The sequence below is a fragment of the Nomascus leucogenys genome, chromosome 6 (assembly GCF_006542625.1).
Source record: "Nomascus leucogenys isolate Asia chromosome 6, Asia_NLE_v1, whole genome shotgun sequence".
Taxonomy (NCBI): Eukaryota; Metazoa; Chordata; class Mammalia; order Primates; family Hylobatidae; genus Nomascus; species Nomascus leucogenys.
The window spans coordinates 109115775-109133654 of NC_044386.1; positions in this window are offsets into that span (position 1 = coordinate 109115775).

Genomic DNA, 17880 nt, shown 5'->3' on the forward strand with positions numbered 1-17880 from the left:
ATTCTCCCACATTTCTGGCTGCTCCTCTTCAAGTACCTTCCCTGGCTCCTCTGGTTTTTGTTTTGTTTTGTTTTGTTTTTGAGACAAAGTCTTGCTTTGTTGCCCAGGCTGGAGCACAGTGGCACAATCTTGGCTCACCAGCTCACTGCAGCCTCCACCTCCCAGGTTCAAGGGACTCTGGTGCCTCAGCCTCCGGAGTAGCTGGGACTACAGGTCCAGCTAATTTTCGTACTTTTGGTAGAGATGGGGGTTTCACCAGGCTGGTCTTGAACTCCTGCCTCAGGTGATCTGCCCGCCTCAGCCTCCCAAAGTGCTGGGATTCTAGGCGTGAGCCACCGCGCCCGGCCTGGCTCCTCTTCTTCTTCTATTCAGATATGCCTGACCCCGTCAACACTCTGGTTGAGGTCTTCTTTCTTCTTTCTTTTTTGTTCTGCACATTAAGCTTATGACTTCAACCATCATTTCACCCTCTCTCCTGAATTTTAGACCTACAAGTCTAGCTACTTGGTGGAGACCTCCCCAGGATGACCTGCTGCTTCCCAAACCCAGACTCTCCAAATTACAGTCAGTATCTCCCCCAGAAGCAGTCCCCCAGGCATTTCTCTTTCTGCCTTCAATTCCCTATTCTCCTTCATGGCCTTGCCAGAAGCCTCCTGGTCAGCTTGGATTTCTTTTTGTCCCTTTTTTTCTATATTTTGCTGGTGCCTAGTCACATAGTTGCTGCCTCTACACTTTCTCTTCTTTAAAATAAAATTATAAAATCACCACGTGCTTGTTGTAAACATTTCCAGAAAATACAGAAGTGCTCAAAGCGAAAAAATGGAAATGCCTTGTCCCTTCCTCATTCCCTTCCCTAACCTCACTCCCCAGATTCAGCTCTGTAATAGTCTGGCATGCCAAGTCTTATTTCCAGCTCCTCTTTTCCATCCCCACTGCCATCGTCTGAACTAAACGGATTGTTTTCCATCTGGTCTCCTTGGCTTTTCCTTTCAGTGCAGCTCAACAGACATTAATCAAGTGCCTTCCACACACCAAAGTCCTACCCTAGATCCTAGAGGTTCAAAGACAAGTAAGATAGTTAAAGAGATCCACATTCCAGAGCTGTTTAACTTTGGGCAAGTTACTTAATCTCTCTGACCCTTACTTCCTTATCTGTAACATGATGCTAATCCCAGCACCTTCTTCATGGGTTTGGACGAGGATTAATGAGATGATCCATGTAAAACTCTTTGTACTAACTACCCGGTACATTGTATCTGCTCCATAAATATCAGTGACAACAATGACACTAATGATAATCTTTGGAGGAGTTTATAGTTTAATGGAGAGACTTAAAGCATAAGAATTATCTAGGTGAAGAATGATGAGAAAGTATTTTTGGAAAAGGAAAACAAACAGTTTTACTAAAATTAAAAGGCTGATGTAGAGAGTTGGGAAACTGGGAGGTAAGAGCTCGGACTTTGTCCTCTAAGACAGTAATTCCCGAAGTGTGAGCAAAAGTCCACCTGCATCAGTCTTACTTGGGGTGATTGCTCAAAATGAGGATTTAGTGGCTGCACCTCCGAGCAAGTTGGTAATTTACATATCGGAATGCTATCCATCAAGGAAAATGGGCAGACTACAGTTACATGCATCAACACAGACAAGCTTCAAATAATATTGAGTGTAAAAAGCAAGACATAGAAATATATATATTTAGTAAGAGAAAAAATACAGTAAAGGTAAAAAAGAGGCAAAACTAAACAATATATTGCTTAAGCAATAAGGATACACAAACTAATAAAAATCAAAGGATTTACTAATACAAACTTCAGTATAGTAATTAATTGGAATGGGAGAGAAAGATGCAAAGTTTCTATTTCTTTTTTTGTTTTGATTTGTTCTGAGACAGTGTCTCATTCTGTCACCAAGGCAGGAGTGCAGTGGCACAATCTCAGATCACTGCAACCTCCGCCTCCTGGGTTCAAGTGATTCTCCTGCCTCAGCCCCCCGAGTAGCTGGGATTACAAGCGTGCACCACCACACCCAGCTAATTTTTGTAATTTTAGTAGAGATGGATTTTCACCATGTTGGCCAGGCTGGTCTCGAACTCCTGGTCTTAAGTAATCCGCCCACCTCTGCCATCAAAGTTTCTGTTTCTTAAGTTAGGTGCCAAGTACACAGGTTTTCTTTGTAAAAATTATTTAAATTGTTAATATGCATTACTTATATGCTTTTCATTTACAATGTATTTCATAAGAAAAATAAAAGAAAGCAAATAAGAACACAGAACACTTCTCCAGAGATTGACCTTTTTCACTCAAATCTCATTGAGTTATACTGGGGGGAAAAAGAGTAATCTGAGTGCCTGGGCCCTGAACAGACACTAGATCAGTTCCTGCATTCCCAGTCAAACACATGCACACACACGCACACACACACATTTTCTTATATTTCCTTCAGCAAACTCCCCCCCGGCCCCCCGCCGCCAACCAACCCCAAAACACCCTCTGCTCCTTTATGTATATAAATTAGAGCAAATAAATGTCCAGAAGAGTATAGGCCATCTTTCTATAAACAGCCAATCTTGGACCTGGTGTCTGAATGGGGGATGCCCTGCTGCATTAAAAATGCTCATGTGAACATTTTGTTGTTCCCCAGAAAAAAAGTTTCCACATTTTAGATTATTTTCACAGGGTAAGAACAATTTTACACCTCCCTTACTTGCTGCAGAATCTTTTGTTTGTTTGTTTGTTTGTTTGTTTGTTTTGAGACAGGTCTTGCTCTGTCACTCGAGCTGGAGGGCGGTCTCGGCTCACTGCAACCTCCACCTCCTGGGTTCAAGCGATTCTCCTGCCTCAGCCTGTCGAGTAGCTGGATTACAGGTGCGCACCACCATGCCCAGCTAATTTTTTGTACTTTTAGTAGAGACGGGGTTTCACCATGATGGCCAGGCTGGTTTCAAACTCCTGACCACAAGTGATCCGCCCACTTCGGCCTCCCAAAGGGCTAGGATTACAGGTGTAAGCCACCACGCCTGGCCGCTGCAGAATCATTTTTAAAGCGATTGTATCAATTTACAGTGTTCCGAACAGTAAATGGCTACTAGTCTCATCATACCCTCATCTTTAAAACAGTTTTGCTAATTTAATAGACATGATTCTTACATATTGTTTTAATTTGCATTTCTTTGATTACCAGTGAGGTTGAACATTTTTTTCTATGTTAGAATCTTTCTTGTATTTCTTCTGTTGTTTTCATTAGTGTAACTCAGAGCAGGATTGGGAATCCAAAAACGTGAACATTTGATTTTGAGGGAATCATTGTTTTCCTGTTGTCTTCCTTCCCCCTCTCTGCTTTATTATTTTTTACTTCAGGTTCATTTATAGAAATATCAGAAAATACAATTAAGCAAACAGGGTAAATTCCACTTCCCAGAGATAACCACTACTGTTTGTTGTATACCCTTTTAAGATTTTTCTCTGCCAAAAATATTCACAAATATATTGCTTATTCTTTCTGAGCCTGTTTCCTCATCTATCGAATGGAATACTTGTTCTTCAAGTTGATAATTAGCTGGTGGGAGCACATGAAAGTATTTTATAAAGTGCACAAATGCAAGTTGCTGCTCTTATGACAAAGAAAAAATTTATTTTATTCTGCCAAGCAGAATGATGACACTTTGTTTCCTGAACACAGCCTGCTCTCTCCAGTACAATTTCTTCTCTCTAGAATAGCTTCTTCCTTCAATTCCTCCTGCTGAACTACTATCTACTCTTTTTTTAAAAAATCAATATTAAAATATACAAAAATTAGTGTAAAGAACAACCACGTACCCACTATACAGCTTAGGAAAAGAGTTTGGCATTTCTCACTTCTATGCCTTTATATATATTTGCTTTTCTCCCTGTCTCTCTCTCTATACATATGTATATATTTAGTAAGAGCAAAAATACAGTAAAGATCAGGGAAGCTGTGGTGGCTCACGCCTGTAATCCCAGCACTTTGAGAGGCCGAGGCGGGTGGATCATGAGGTCAGGAGTTTGAGATCAGCCTGGCCAACATGGTGATACCCTGTCTCTACTAAAAATACAAAAATTAGCCAGGTGTGATGGCTCACACCTGTAGTCCCAGCTACTTAGGAGGCTGAAGCAGAAGAATCCCTTGAACCCAGGAGGTGGAGGTTGCAGTGAGCCAAGATTGTGCCACTGCACTCCAGCCTGGGCGACAGAGTGAGACTCCATCTCGAAAAAAAGAAAAATACAGTAAAGGTAAAAAACAGGCAAAACTAAATATATTGCTTAAGCAATAAGGATACTCATACAAACTAATGAAAATCAAAGGATTTACTAATACAAACTTCAGTATAGTAGTTAATTGGAGACATATGTATTATATAAATATACATGTATTATACATATATGTATTATGTGTATATATAGAAAAAAGCAAATATATGTATATATACATATATAGGTAAAATTTTTATTTATAAAATGTTTTTGAGTATGAAATGATATATCATTGTGGTGTTAATATGCATCTCAGCCGGGCATAGTAGGTCACACTTGTAATCCCAGCATTTTGGGAGGCTGAGGCAGGAGGATTTCTTGAGCTCAGGAGTTCAAGACCAGCCTGGACAGCATAGTGAGACCCCATCTCCAAAAAAAAAAACTTAAAAATTATCTGGCCATGGTGGCTGATGTCTGTAGTTCCAGCTACTCAGGAGGCTGAGGTGGGAGGATCACCTGAGCACTGGAGGTCAAGGCTGCAGTGAGCTGTGGTCATGCCACTGCACTCCAGCCTGGATGACAGAGCCAGATCCTGTTTCAAATAAATAAATTAAATTAAATTTAAAAGTGTCTCCCTGATTAGTGGGGAAGTTACCCAACTTTTTTTTTTTTTTTTTTTTTTTTAGACGGAGTCTCACTCTGTCTCCCAAGCTGGTGTGCAGTGGCACGATCTTGTCTCACCGCAACCTCCACCTCCTGGGTTCAAGCAATTCTCCTGCCTCAGCCCCCCGAGTAACTAGGATTACAGGCATGCACCACCATACCCAGCTAATTTTTTGTGTTTAGTCGAGATGGGGTTTCGCCATGTTGGGCAGGCTAGTCTCGGACTCCTGACCTCAGGTGATCCCCCCGCCTGGGCCTCCCAAAGTGCTGGGATTACAGGCGTGTGCCACCACGCCCAGCAATTACACAACTTTCACAAGTTTATTGTTGTTCATGTTGCCTCTTCAGGGAATTTTGTTTATGAAGTACCTATTTTTCAAGACCCCATTAAAACACCTCCCTCTCCATAAAGTATTTCCAGATCTCCTCCATCAAGCAGATAGGATTTCCTTTGGACTTCTATAATCCTTTCTTTCTACATCTTGGGTTTCACTCACTTCTTATTTCATCTTGCATTACAGTCACTTGTGTACTTGTCTAAAGGGCAGTGACTATGTTTAACTCAACTTTATACCCTTGTTCATACTAGTACAAAAGTAAACATTTCATAAATCTTTGTTGAATCAAATCATATTCCTCCCCTGCTTATAAAATCTTAAATAATTTCCTATTGTCTACAGAAGAGAGTGGAATCTCCTTTAATGTAGAATTTAAGACCCTTCCATGGGCTCTAGCATCAACCTTCCTATCTTGCTCTTCTCCTGGGAGGACCTTGCTTTCTGCCCCGGATACTAGATTCTTCATCCACAGTAAGGTCCCAGTCCACTAATGTTTGGCTTTTCTCTCTGCAGCTGCGATGGCATGTTGGTCCCACCCATTTTGGTTGCCTATTTTTTTTTTTTTTTTTGAGATGGAGTCTTGCTCTGTTGCCCAGGCTGGTGTGCAGTGGCATGATCTTGGCTCACTGCAACCTCCCCCTCCTGTATTCAGGCAATTCTCCTGCCTCAGCCTCCCGAGTAGCTGGGATTACAGGCAACTGCCACCATGCCCGGCTAATTTTTGTATTTTTAGAAGAGACGGGGTTTCACCATGTTGGCCAGGCTGGTCTCGAACTCCTGACCTCAGATGATCCACCTGCCTCAGCCTCCCAAAGTGCTGGGATTACAGGCGTGAGCCACCGCACCATGTCTGAGCCACCGCACCCGGTCTAATTTTTGTATTTTTAGTAGAGGTGGGGTTTCACCATGTTGGCCAGGCTGGTTTTGAACTCCTGACCTCGTGATCCGCCTGCCTTGGCCTCCCAAAGTGCTGGGATTACAGGCATGAGCCACCGCATCCAGCCCAAACTCTTTAAGAGAAAATCTCTTGGGATCTTGAAGCTAGAAGCTTGCTTTTATCACTGAGTTTGCCCTGAATCTGTCACTTATGTACTAAAAATACATAAATTTCTTTATCCAGGTGACTTGGGCTCAACTGAAGGAAACCTGAAGCATCTAAATGTTAGCACCTAAGCCTAAGTCTAGACGCCAGCATAGCCTGTCCTCCCTCTCCAGAGTCAGAGGCATGTTACAACAGAATATATGGACACACATCAAACCCCACGTTGTATCTCCCTAATTTATTCAATTTAATTCAGTAAACACTCATTACCTATTCTATCCAGGCCTAGTCGAGGGTGCTGGGGATACAGGTATAAACATGACAATTCTCTTGAGGAGCACAGAGTGGTTGTGGGAAACAGACATACAGACACATAGTTTCTTTCTTTCTTTTTTCTTTTTTTTTTTTTTTTTTTGAGACAGAGTCTCCCTCTGTCCTTCAGGCTGGAATGCAGTGAGGTGATCTCAGCTCACCACAACCTCCACCTCCTGGGTTCAAGCAATTCTCCTGCCTCTGACTCCTCAGTAGCTGGGATTACAGTCATGCGCCACCACACCCAGCTAATTTTTGTATTTTTAGTAGAGACAGGCTTTTGCCATGCTGGCCAGGCTGGTCTCAAACTCCTGACCTCAGGTGATCCGCCTTCCTCAGCCTCCCAGAGTGCTGGGATTACAGGTGTGAGCCACCATGCCTGGCCCAGACACACAGTTTCAATACAAGAAGTATATGTCAGCCAGAGAAGGGCTATCTTGAGAGTCAAGGAAGGCTCCCTGGAGGAGGTATCACTTATGCCAGTTGATACATGAGTGAGTAAATGCATACAAGCCATGATACTGAAATAAAGCTTTGTTTAATTAACCTTCACATGTAAATTCAGCCACAGAAGACATTCTGATACATGGGGGCATTGCCAGTGAGTCCACAAAACTGAATAATGTGATTGATACTTGTGGTTGAGAGAGCTTGTTTCTGTATTGTAAGGAAGGTGGTAGAACCTGGCCTTTCTTTTTTAAAAAAAAAAGAATCAAACTGGACACGTGTCAATGCACTGACTGGAGTCTTAGGGAGCAACATTGCTCCATAGCTGTATGTCTCTCCCGTTTTTTCCTGTGTTAGTCTTTTTTTTTTTATTTCAATTTTTTTTTATTTTTTTGAGACCGAGTCTCGCTCTGTTGCCCAGGCTGGAGTGCAGTGATGTGATCTCGGCTCACTGCAAACTCCGCCTCCCGGGTTCAAGCAATTCTCCTGCCTCAGCTTCCCAAATAGCTGGGACTACAGGCGCATGCCACCATGCCTGGCTAATTTTTGTATTTTTAGTAGAGACAGAGTTTCATGATGTTGGCTAGACTGATCTGGACCTCCTGACCTGAGGGGATCCACCTGCCTCAGCCTCTCAAAGTGCTGAGATTACAGGAGTGAGCCACCTTGTCTAGCCCTTTTTTTTTTTTTTTTTTTTGAGACAAGTTCTTGCTCTGTCTCCCAGGCTGGAATGCAGTGGTGCAATCACAGCTCCCTGCAGCCTCGACCTCCCCAGCTCAAGTGATCCTCCCACCTCAGCCTCTCCAGTAGCTGGGGCCACAGGCATGCACCACTATGCCCAGCTAATTTTTTTTATTTTTTGCAGAGATGGGGTTTCACCATGTTGCACAGGCTGGTATCCAACTGCTGGGCTCAAGCAATCTTCCTGCCATGGCTAGGATTACAGGCGTGAGCCACTGTGCTAGGATTACAGGCATGCTAGGATTACAGGCGTGCTAGGATTACAGGCGTGCTAGGATTACAGGCGTGCTAGGATTACAGGCGTGAGACACTGTGCCCATGTGTTAGTCTTTACATAACTGAATAGTGACTGAAGCCTTGCAGTTTCTACCTTGCCCTGCACTGGCATTATAAGTTGTAGTAGAAATGTCACTCATTGCTTGTAATCTCATGAGAGGCCTAGTTAGATTTTTCTGTACTCTACTTCCAGAGGAGCTTATAGGAAGGTGACTTTCCATAAAGGATGTGAGCTTTCTACCACCCAAATATCAGTCGTAAAGAAAATGAGGAGTGATAAAGGAAGAAGGTATTGAGAGTTGAAGCCAGCTGGGCTTCTAGGTCAGGTGGCGACTTGGAGAACTTTTCTGTCTAGCTAGAGAATTAAAAACACACCAATCAGCACTCTGTGTCTAGCTAAAGGATTGTAAACACACCAATCAGCACTCTGTAAAAACGCACCAATCAGCACTCTGTGTCTAGCTAAAGTATTGTAAACGCACCAATCAGCACTCTGTGTCTAGCTAAAGTATTGTAAACACACCAATCAGTACTCTGTAAAATGGACCAATCAGCACTCTGTAAAATGGACTAATCAGTGGGATGTGGGTGGGGCCAAATAAGGGAATAAAAGCTGGCCAGTGAAGCCAGCAGCAGGCAACCCACTGGGGAGCCTTTCCACGCTGTAGAAGCTTTGTTCTTTCACTCTTCACAGTAAATCTTGCTGCTGCTCACTCTGGGTCCACACTACCTTTATGAGCTGTAACACTCAATGCGAGGGTCTGCAGCTGCATTCCTGAAGTCAGCAAGACCACGAACCCACCGAGAGGAACAAACGACTCCAGATGAGCCACCTTTAAGAGCTGTAACACTCACTGCAAAGGTCTGCGGCTTCACTCCTGAAGTCAGCGAGACCACAAACCCACTGGAAGGAAGAAACTCTGGACACATCTGAACATCTGAAGGAACAAACTCCGGACACATCATCTTTAAGAGCTGTAACACTCACCGTGAAGGTCCGTGGTTTCATTCTTGAAGTCAGCGAGACCAAGAACCCACCAAAAGGAATAAATTCCAGACACAGTATTTAAAGCCCAGTGTCCACCCATTCCCCATGTAGCAACCCCTGGTACCTGAGGAAAAAGGTCATAGCCTCTGCCAATGGTGGGGCATCTTTCCAAAGAGGTTCCACTTGGACTTTTTGAAACATCATGTGGCTGTGCTGTTTGAGAAGCCTGGGGTGAAGTTAACTATACAAGAATCAGGGCATGATCACACACGCACACAACTTTGTGATTTTTCTGGCTTTGTTTACACTGTTACTGCAACTTGTGCCCTTTCTCACCCTTTCCATAGGTCTTCCCTGCAAAGTCTTTTTTTTTTTTTTTTTTTTTTGAGACGGAGTCTCGCTCTGTCACCCAAGCTGGAGTGCAGTGGCGTGATCTTGGCTCACTGCAAGCTCCGCCTCCTGGGTTCACGCCATTCTCCCGCCTCAGCCTCCCGAGTAGCTGGGACTACAGGCACCTGCTACCTGGCGTGGCTAATTTGTGTATTTTTAAGAGAGACGGGTTTCACCGTGTTAACCAGGATGGTCTCCATCTCCTGACCTCATGATCTGCATGCCTCAGCCTCCCAAAGTGTTAGGATTACAGGCGTGAGCCACCGCACCCAACCCATCAACTGTTCTCTTATCTGTGCTCCTAGATCTCTGTCTTGATGTCTGAAAGCTTCTTGAGAGTGCTTTGTCAAGTCTATGTCCATCACATTCCTTGGTGGATGTGGCCTCACAAATCTTTCAACTCAGCGCTCTAGGTCCTCATGTGCATTAGTGGAGAATAGTGTTCACATATGTGGGCTTTGGGTCCAATGCAGTTTGAATCCTGAGTATGTCACTAACTAGTTGTGTAATCTTTGGACCATTGTTAACCTTTCTGATTTCAGTTTCCTCATCCTTAAATTGAAAATTCTAGTAGTTCCTACCTCATAGGATTGTTGTGAAGGTCAAATGAGATCAAATACTTACAACTGGACCTAAAGGGCGCTCATTATGAGTTAGCTGTTGTTACTAGTAACCCATTGTCATCCCTGTAGAAGTTTCAGGGGTTTGCCGTGGGGAGCCCCGCCATGCAGGCTTGTCTCGGGTTCTAACCCTGTGATGGGGTCTGGTGTTCTATGCCTCATTTTCCGCTCTTTCCCCATACTTTGGTCTGACTCTCCAATGAGCTCATGATTCCTATGAGCTATTTCTGTCTCTTGATGAGTCCTTAGATTTGTCCTTTGTCTTAGGCCTTGAGACTGCAGTAGAACCTTGTGGCCTATTCTAACCCCAGCCCGGAAACCAATGCCCCAACTCCATTCTGGGCTGACTTCCTGGCTTCCTCCCACAACTTCCGGGTCTCTGTTTGTATATATTGTTCCTAGACTAGGAGATGGTGTTCACAAATGTTTGTTGAAAGGTTTTCAGAGGCAATTAGGCATATTTAAGAAGTGAATGAACACCTTCTCATTGATATGTTGTCCATAAACTAGGACATGGTGTTGAATGATTATTTGACAGAGATTTTAGAATCAGAGAGATGGAGGCTTGATCCTAACTCTGAATATTATGGCCTTAAGCAGAATATCTAACCTCTTTGTGCTTGTTTTCTCATTTGTAAAATGAGGATAATTATATTTCCTCATAGGGTTATTGTGAAGATTAAATGAGACAATATAAATAGAGCACCTAGCATTTTCTGGAACATGGTAAGCAGTTGGTAAGTAGCTGCAACTACCAACAGGTAGTTCAAAACTTTTCCTCCATCTGAAAAACCAAGAGTTGAAGAAATGGCTGAAGTTGGAATACCTGGCAGGAGCTGTGCTTAAACACAAGATCCGGAATATCTGAATACCTTTAGGACAAGGTGAAATAGGTTTCTCTCAAACGAGTTGGTTAAGGAGTTAAGCAGTGACAGGTAACACTTGAAGTTTCACAAAGATGAAAACTGATACTTGACAGACAGCCACTTGATGGTATTCTGAAGTTTACTGACCCTTTGTTCTATCTCTAGAACAAGGTGTTCTATCTCTTTGCCCAAGGTGTTCAACGTATAGAGAAACAAAGAAGATCAGTAATTACATAGACCAAATGGAGTATCTGATTTATTTTGAGCTACATCTACTCAAAAGACTCATGAACTATATGGAGTTAGTCCTATCAGAGAGAAGCAGGGTGTCCAGCTAGCTCATAGTCCCTTTTATACAAAATTTTACCATTAGCATGTTTGGCAACATTACTTATAAGCCACCCCAACCCCCTCCCCATACACTCAAGTTTCCTTAAATGTATGTATTAGTTTTCTATTGAAGTACAGGCAAGCTTGACTGGGTTCTTTGCTCAGAGTCTTACAAGGTCAAGATTAAAATATCCACTAGATTAAGGACTTATCTTGAGACTGTGAGGAGAATCTGCTTCCAAGCTCATTTAGGCAATAGGTAGAATCAAGTTCCTTGCAGTTGTAGGTCTGAGGTCCCTGTTTCCTTGCTGACTATCAGTCAGGGGCCACTCTTAGCTTCTCAAGGCTGGTCTCAAGTCCTTTCCATGTGGACCCCTCCATATTCAATACCAGGAATGGCCCACTGAACCATCCCATGCTTTGAGTCTCTGACTTCTTTTACTAGCTAAAGGAATCTCTCTGCTTATAAATGGCTCATGTGATGACCAGGATAATCTCCCCATCTTAAGATCAACTGTTTAGTAGCCTTAATTGCATCTGCAAAATCCCTTCAGAATAGCGCCTAGATTAGTGTTTGATTGAATAGCCAGGGATTGGGAATCTTGGGCAGTCATCTCAAAATTCTGCCTACACAGCATAGTTACAATATCCTGAAAAGCTATCCTGTGAGGCCTGACAGTTATAGTATAAGCATTGGATAAACATTCCCATTTCAAAATGAAGAAATCAGCCTACAAGAAAGGGGCTACAGGCCCCATGCACGTTTGAAAGCTGGAAGGGCAGTCATTAAATCTTAAAGCTCTAAAATAATCTTTGACTCCATGTCCCATATGCTGGGCACACTGGTGCAGTGGGTGGGCTCCCAAGGCATGGAGCAGCTCTGCCCCTGTGGCTTTGCAGGATTCATCACCCATGACTGCTCTCATGGGCTCAAGTTGAGTGCCTGTGGCTTTGCCAGGCACAGGGTGCAAGCTGCTGTTGAATCTACCATTCTTGGATCTGAAAGATGGTGGCCCTCTTCTCACAGCTCCACTAGGCAGTGTGCCCCATTGGGAACTCTTTCTGGGGAATGTGTATTAATCTGTTCTCACACTGCTAATAAAGACATACCCAAGACTGGGTACTTTATAAAGGAAAGGGTTTTAATTGACTCACAGTTCCATCCTGGGGTGGGGCTCACAACCATGGCAGAAGGCAAATGAGGGGCAAAGTCAAATCTTACATGGCAGCAGACAAAAGAGCTTGTGCAGGGCAACTCCCATTTATAAAACCATCAGATCTCAGGGAACTTATTCACTACCACTAGATAGTATGAGGGAAACCACTGCCACGATTTAATTATCTCCACCTGGCCCCACCCTTGACATGTGGTGATTGTTACAAGTCAAGGTGAGATTTGTGCGGGGACACAGCCAAACCGTATCAGTGTGCCAACCTTACAATTCCCCTTGGCACTGACCTAGTAGAGGTTCTCTGTAGGGCTCCACCCTTGCAGCAGTCTTCTGCCTGGACACCCAGACTTGTCCATACATCCTCTGAAATCAAGGTGGAGGGTGGCAAGCCTCAAGTCTTGTGCTCTGTACACCTGCAGGCTTAACACCACATGGAAGCCACCAAGGCTTTCGGCTTGCACCATCTGGAAATGCAGCCCAAGCTGCAGCTGGGCCCCTTTGAGCTGTGGCTAGAGGTGGAGCAGCCTGGATGTGGGAAGCAGTGTCCCAAGGCTGTGCAGGGCAGCAAGGCCCTGGGCTTGGTCCAGGAAACCATTCTTCCCTCTAGGCCTCTGGGCATATGATGGGAGAGGCTGCCATGAAGGTCTCTAAAATGCCTTTGAGGTCTTTTTCCCATTGTCTTGGCAATTCGTTCTTGGGTCCTTTTTAGTGAAGCAAATTTGTCTAGCAAGTGGTGGCTCCACAGCCTGCTTGAATTCCTCTCCTGCAAAAAGCTTTTTCTTTCTTTGCCACGTAGCCAGGCTGCAAATTTTTGAAACTTTTATGCTGTGCTTCCTGCTTAAATATAAATTCCAACTTTAAGTCATTTCTTTGCTCCCACATTTAAGTTAGGCTGTCAGAAGCAGCCATGTCCAAGTTCAATGCTTTGCTGCTGAGAAATTTCTTCTGCTGGCCAGGCATGGTGGCTTATGCCTGCAATCTCAGCACTTTGGGAAGCTGAGGTGGGCAGATCACCTGAGGTCAGGAGTTTGAGACCAGCCTGGTCAACATGGTGAAATCTCATCTCTACTACAAATACGAAAATTAGCTGGGCATAGTGGTGGGTGCCTGTAATCCCAGCTAATCAGGAGGCTGAGGCATGAGAATTGCTTGAACCCAGGAGGCAGAGGTTGCAGTGAGCTGAGATGCACCACTGCACTCCAGCCTGGGTGACAGAGCGAGACTCAGTCTCAAAAAAAAAAAAAAATTCTTCTGTCAGACACCTTAGATCATCACTCTTTAGTTAAAAGTTCCACAGATCCCTACAGCATGGACAGAACACAGCCAAGCTCTTTGCTAAGACATAACAAATGTGACCTTTGTTTTAGTTCTCAAGAAGTTTCTCACTTCCATCTGAGACCTTGTCAGCCTGCCCTTCATTGTCCATATCACTATTAGCATTTTGGTTGAAACCATTTAACCAGTCTCTAAGAAGTTCCAAACTTTCCCTCACCTTCCTGTCTTCTTCTGAGCCCTCCAAACTCTTCCAACCTATACTTGTTACCCAGTTCCAAAGTTGGTTCCACATTTTCAGTTATCTTTATAGCAGTGCCCTAGTCCTTGGTACCAATTTCCTGTTAGTCCATTTTTGCATTGCTAGAAAGAAATACCTGAGACTGGGTAATTTCTTTTCTTTTTTCTGAGACAGAGTCTTGCTCTGTTACCTAGGCTGGAGTGCAGTGGTGCAATCTTGGCTCACTGCATCCTCCACCTCCTGGGTTCAAGTGATCTTCCTGCCTCAGCCTCCCAAGTAGCTGGGATTATAGGCACACACCATCACCACCATCACACCTCGCTAATTTTTTTTTTCTTTTTTTAGTAGAGATGGGGTTTCATTGTGTTGATCAGGCTGGTCTTGAACTCCTGACCTCAAGTGATCCACCCACCTCCGCCTCCCAAAATGCTGAGATTATAGGTGTGAGCCACTGTGCCTGGCTGAGACTGGGTAATTTATAAGAAAAGAAATTGGCCGGGCGCGGTGGTTCACGCCTGTAATCCCAGCACTTTGGGAGGCTGAGGCGGGCGGATCACAAAGTCAGAAGATCGAGACCATTCTGGCTAACACGGTGAAACCTCGTCTCTACTAAAAATACAAAAAATTAGCCGGGCGAGGTGGCGGGTGCCTGCAGTCCCAGCTACTCGGGAGGCTGAGGCAGGAGAATGGCGTGAACCCCGGGGGACGGAGCCTGCAGTGAACCGAGATCACGTCACTGCACTCCAACCTGGGCGACAGCGAGACTCCGTCTCAAAAAAAAAAAAAAAAAAAAAGAAATTTAATTGGCTCACAGTTCTGAAGACTGTACAGGAAGCATAGTGGCATCTGTTTCTGGGGAGGCCTCGGGAAGCTTCCAATCATGGTGGAAGGTGAATGGGGATGAGGCGCATCACATGGTGAAATCAAGAGCGAGAGAGAGAGAGTGCCACACACTTTTAAATGACCACTTTTAAATGACCAGATCTCATGAAAACTCACTCACTATCACAAGAACAGCACCAAGGGGATGGTGCTAAACCATTCAAGAGAAAACCGCCCCCATGATCAAATCACCTCCCACCAGGCCCCATCTCCAACACTGGGGATTATAGTTCAACATGAGATTTGGATGGGGACAAATAACCAAACTATATCAACAATTATGTTACTTCTCCATCTACTTTTCTCCTGGTAGCTGGCTAGTTTCTTTTAATACTGATTGTAAGACCTATCCTGATTTCAGAGGCATTTAAATATACAAAAAATTGGGGCTTATTTCTTGAAAATGTTGTACTTACTAGACAGTAAGACTTATTTCTGAAGATACCTGGTTTCTAAAGTATTACTGAGAAATATAATAAATGAGGAAGTGATTAATTTTGCCTGGGGAGTAGGTGACATTTGAATTGGGTCTGGGAAGTTGAGTAGGAGTTTCCCAGGCAGATAATAAGCTAAAAGGTATTCCAAGCAAGAGAAACTTCTATTACGGTGCTTATCTCAAGATATTCTGTTAATATTGCTTGACTCCTGCTGGCTTGTAAATTCTTTGTGGTCATTAACCAATTTCGACTCCCAAAATGACCATTTACCTCATTATTTTGCCATTTATTCATTTCATATTTACTAATTTTATTCATATTTATATTTGCTGACAAAATAGTATTTCCAGCAGCTCATTTTAAATACAGACAAGCAAGCAAGCAAACCCCACACAAATCCAGTGTAATAGCACTGCCTGGAGAAGCCACTGTTAATATATTGGTGTATATACTTCAAGGCTTTATCTATTCATATGCACATATTCATCAATGTATCTATCTATCTACATTTAAAACAAAATGGTATATTTATTAGTCATAATTTGATATTTTAACTTAACCACAATATTAAAATATTGTACTGCCAGCCTGTACATTTTTTGCCTGCCCAGCCTCCCACTGAAGGAAATAATGCCCAGCTCATAGTTCTCTATGCTTAATTATCTGCATTTCCTGATCATAGTTGATTGAAGTAAAGGACCAGCATCTAATCCAAGGGCAGCCTGCCTGTGGGTGGTCAGAGATGTACCCACAGGGTGGAAAGCTGAGCTGGGTCAATCATATGCCACTCTATGGGTTATGGAGTTAGGCAATTGAGATGATCCTCAATGGAGCTGATGATGTAAGGATACCAGGACCTTCAGTCAAAGCCATGGCAAGGCAAGCAGAAACAAGAGTTGTGAAGGAACAGAAAAAATTAAATGGAGGAAGCTGGTTATCAAAGTGGAGAGTAGAGCCACCCTGTGGAAAAGCAGAGATGCCCAGAGGAATGAAACCATGCCTTCAAGCTTTCATTAGTCCTGTTTTTTTTGTTTAGTGTAGTTTTGTTTTTGGTGCAGTTCCAGTCCATATAGGTCTTTATAATAAAGGCCTCCCTTCCAGCCTTTTTTCCTCTAGAAGTAAAATTGTGCATGTCTGTTTCCTGTAGCCAGTCAAGCCTGACCAGACCACAGATCATCACTGTTCATGGCTATATGGCATTCTATTGTGTATAGCTGCCATCACTGATTTAAACACCTACTGATGGACATTTGAGTAATTTTCAAGGAGCATCTTCATGGATAATTTTTGCACATTTAATAAAGGCACGATCTCCTTATGATACGTTCCAAGAAGTGAAGTTTCTTGGTTGAAGAATAGATGCATAATGATAAACTGGTCTTTAGAAAGACTATATTAATTTATTGCCTACTAGCATTGCACAAGAGTGGCTGCTTTTTCACCCCTTTGCCAATAATATCAATTAAAAAGACAAACCAAAATGTTGCTACATATGATAGGCAAGAAGTGATATGTGACATGTTATCTTTTTTTTTTTTTTTTTTTTTTTTTTTTTTGGTGATGGGGTCTCACTCTGTCTACCTGGGCTGGAGCACAGTGGCAGGAGCACAGTGGCGGGATCACAGCTCACTGCAGCCTCAACTCCCAGGCTCAAGTGATCCTCCCACCTCAGCCTTTTGGGTAGCATGCCACCACACCAGGCTAATTTTTTGTATTTTCTGTAGAGACGAGGTTTTTCATGTTGCCCAGCCTGGACTTGAACTCCTGACCTCAAGCTATCCTCTTGCCTCTGCCTCCCAAAGTGCTGGGGGATATAGGTGTGAGCCGTCGTGCCTGGCCAGCATGTTATTATCTTAATGTCTATTTCTCTGAATCTTGAGTTTATTGACTAGGAATGTGGGCTTTGTCGTTAGGCCTGGGTTTGAGTTTCAGCTCTGCCTATTGCTGTGTGGCTTCAGGTAAGTAACCCAGTTATCCATTTTCCCAAGTGTAAAATGGACATAATGGGATTACTACAAGGATCAGCTGAGAAAATAAATATGCAACACTTAGTATAGTAAGGTATCAGTGTAGTTGGTAACTGTCTTAACATCTCTGTGGCTTTCACCTCAGACAAACTTTGTAATTAAGTAAAGAAAGCCTTTATGGAATAAACAATCGGATTAATATGTTGGAGTTAAGAAGAAATATTTTGGCTGGGCATGGTGGCTCACACCTATAACCCCAGCACATTGGGAGGCCAAGGTGGGCAGATCACCTGAGGTCAAGAGTTCGAGACCAGCCTGGCCAACATGGCGAAACCTCACCTCCAGTAAAAATACAAAAATTAGCTGGGTGTGGTGGTGTGCACCTGTAAGCCCAGCTACTCAGGAGACTGAGGCAGGATAATCACTTGAACTTGGGAGGCTGAGGTTGCAGTGAGCCAAAATCACGCCACTGCACTCCAGCCTGGGCGACAGAGCGAGACTCCGTCTCAAAAAAAAAAGAAGAAGAAGATTTCACATTTTATGTATTCGCAATGTTTAAGAAAATTTGGCCTATTTGAGTGATAGCTTTTTTGTAAATCATTTAAAATGTGTAATTGAGTTAGTTTTAGACTTAGGTTTTTGAGGTGAAAGCTTACTAAGTTTATACATGGAATCAGGCCATCTA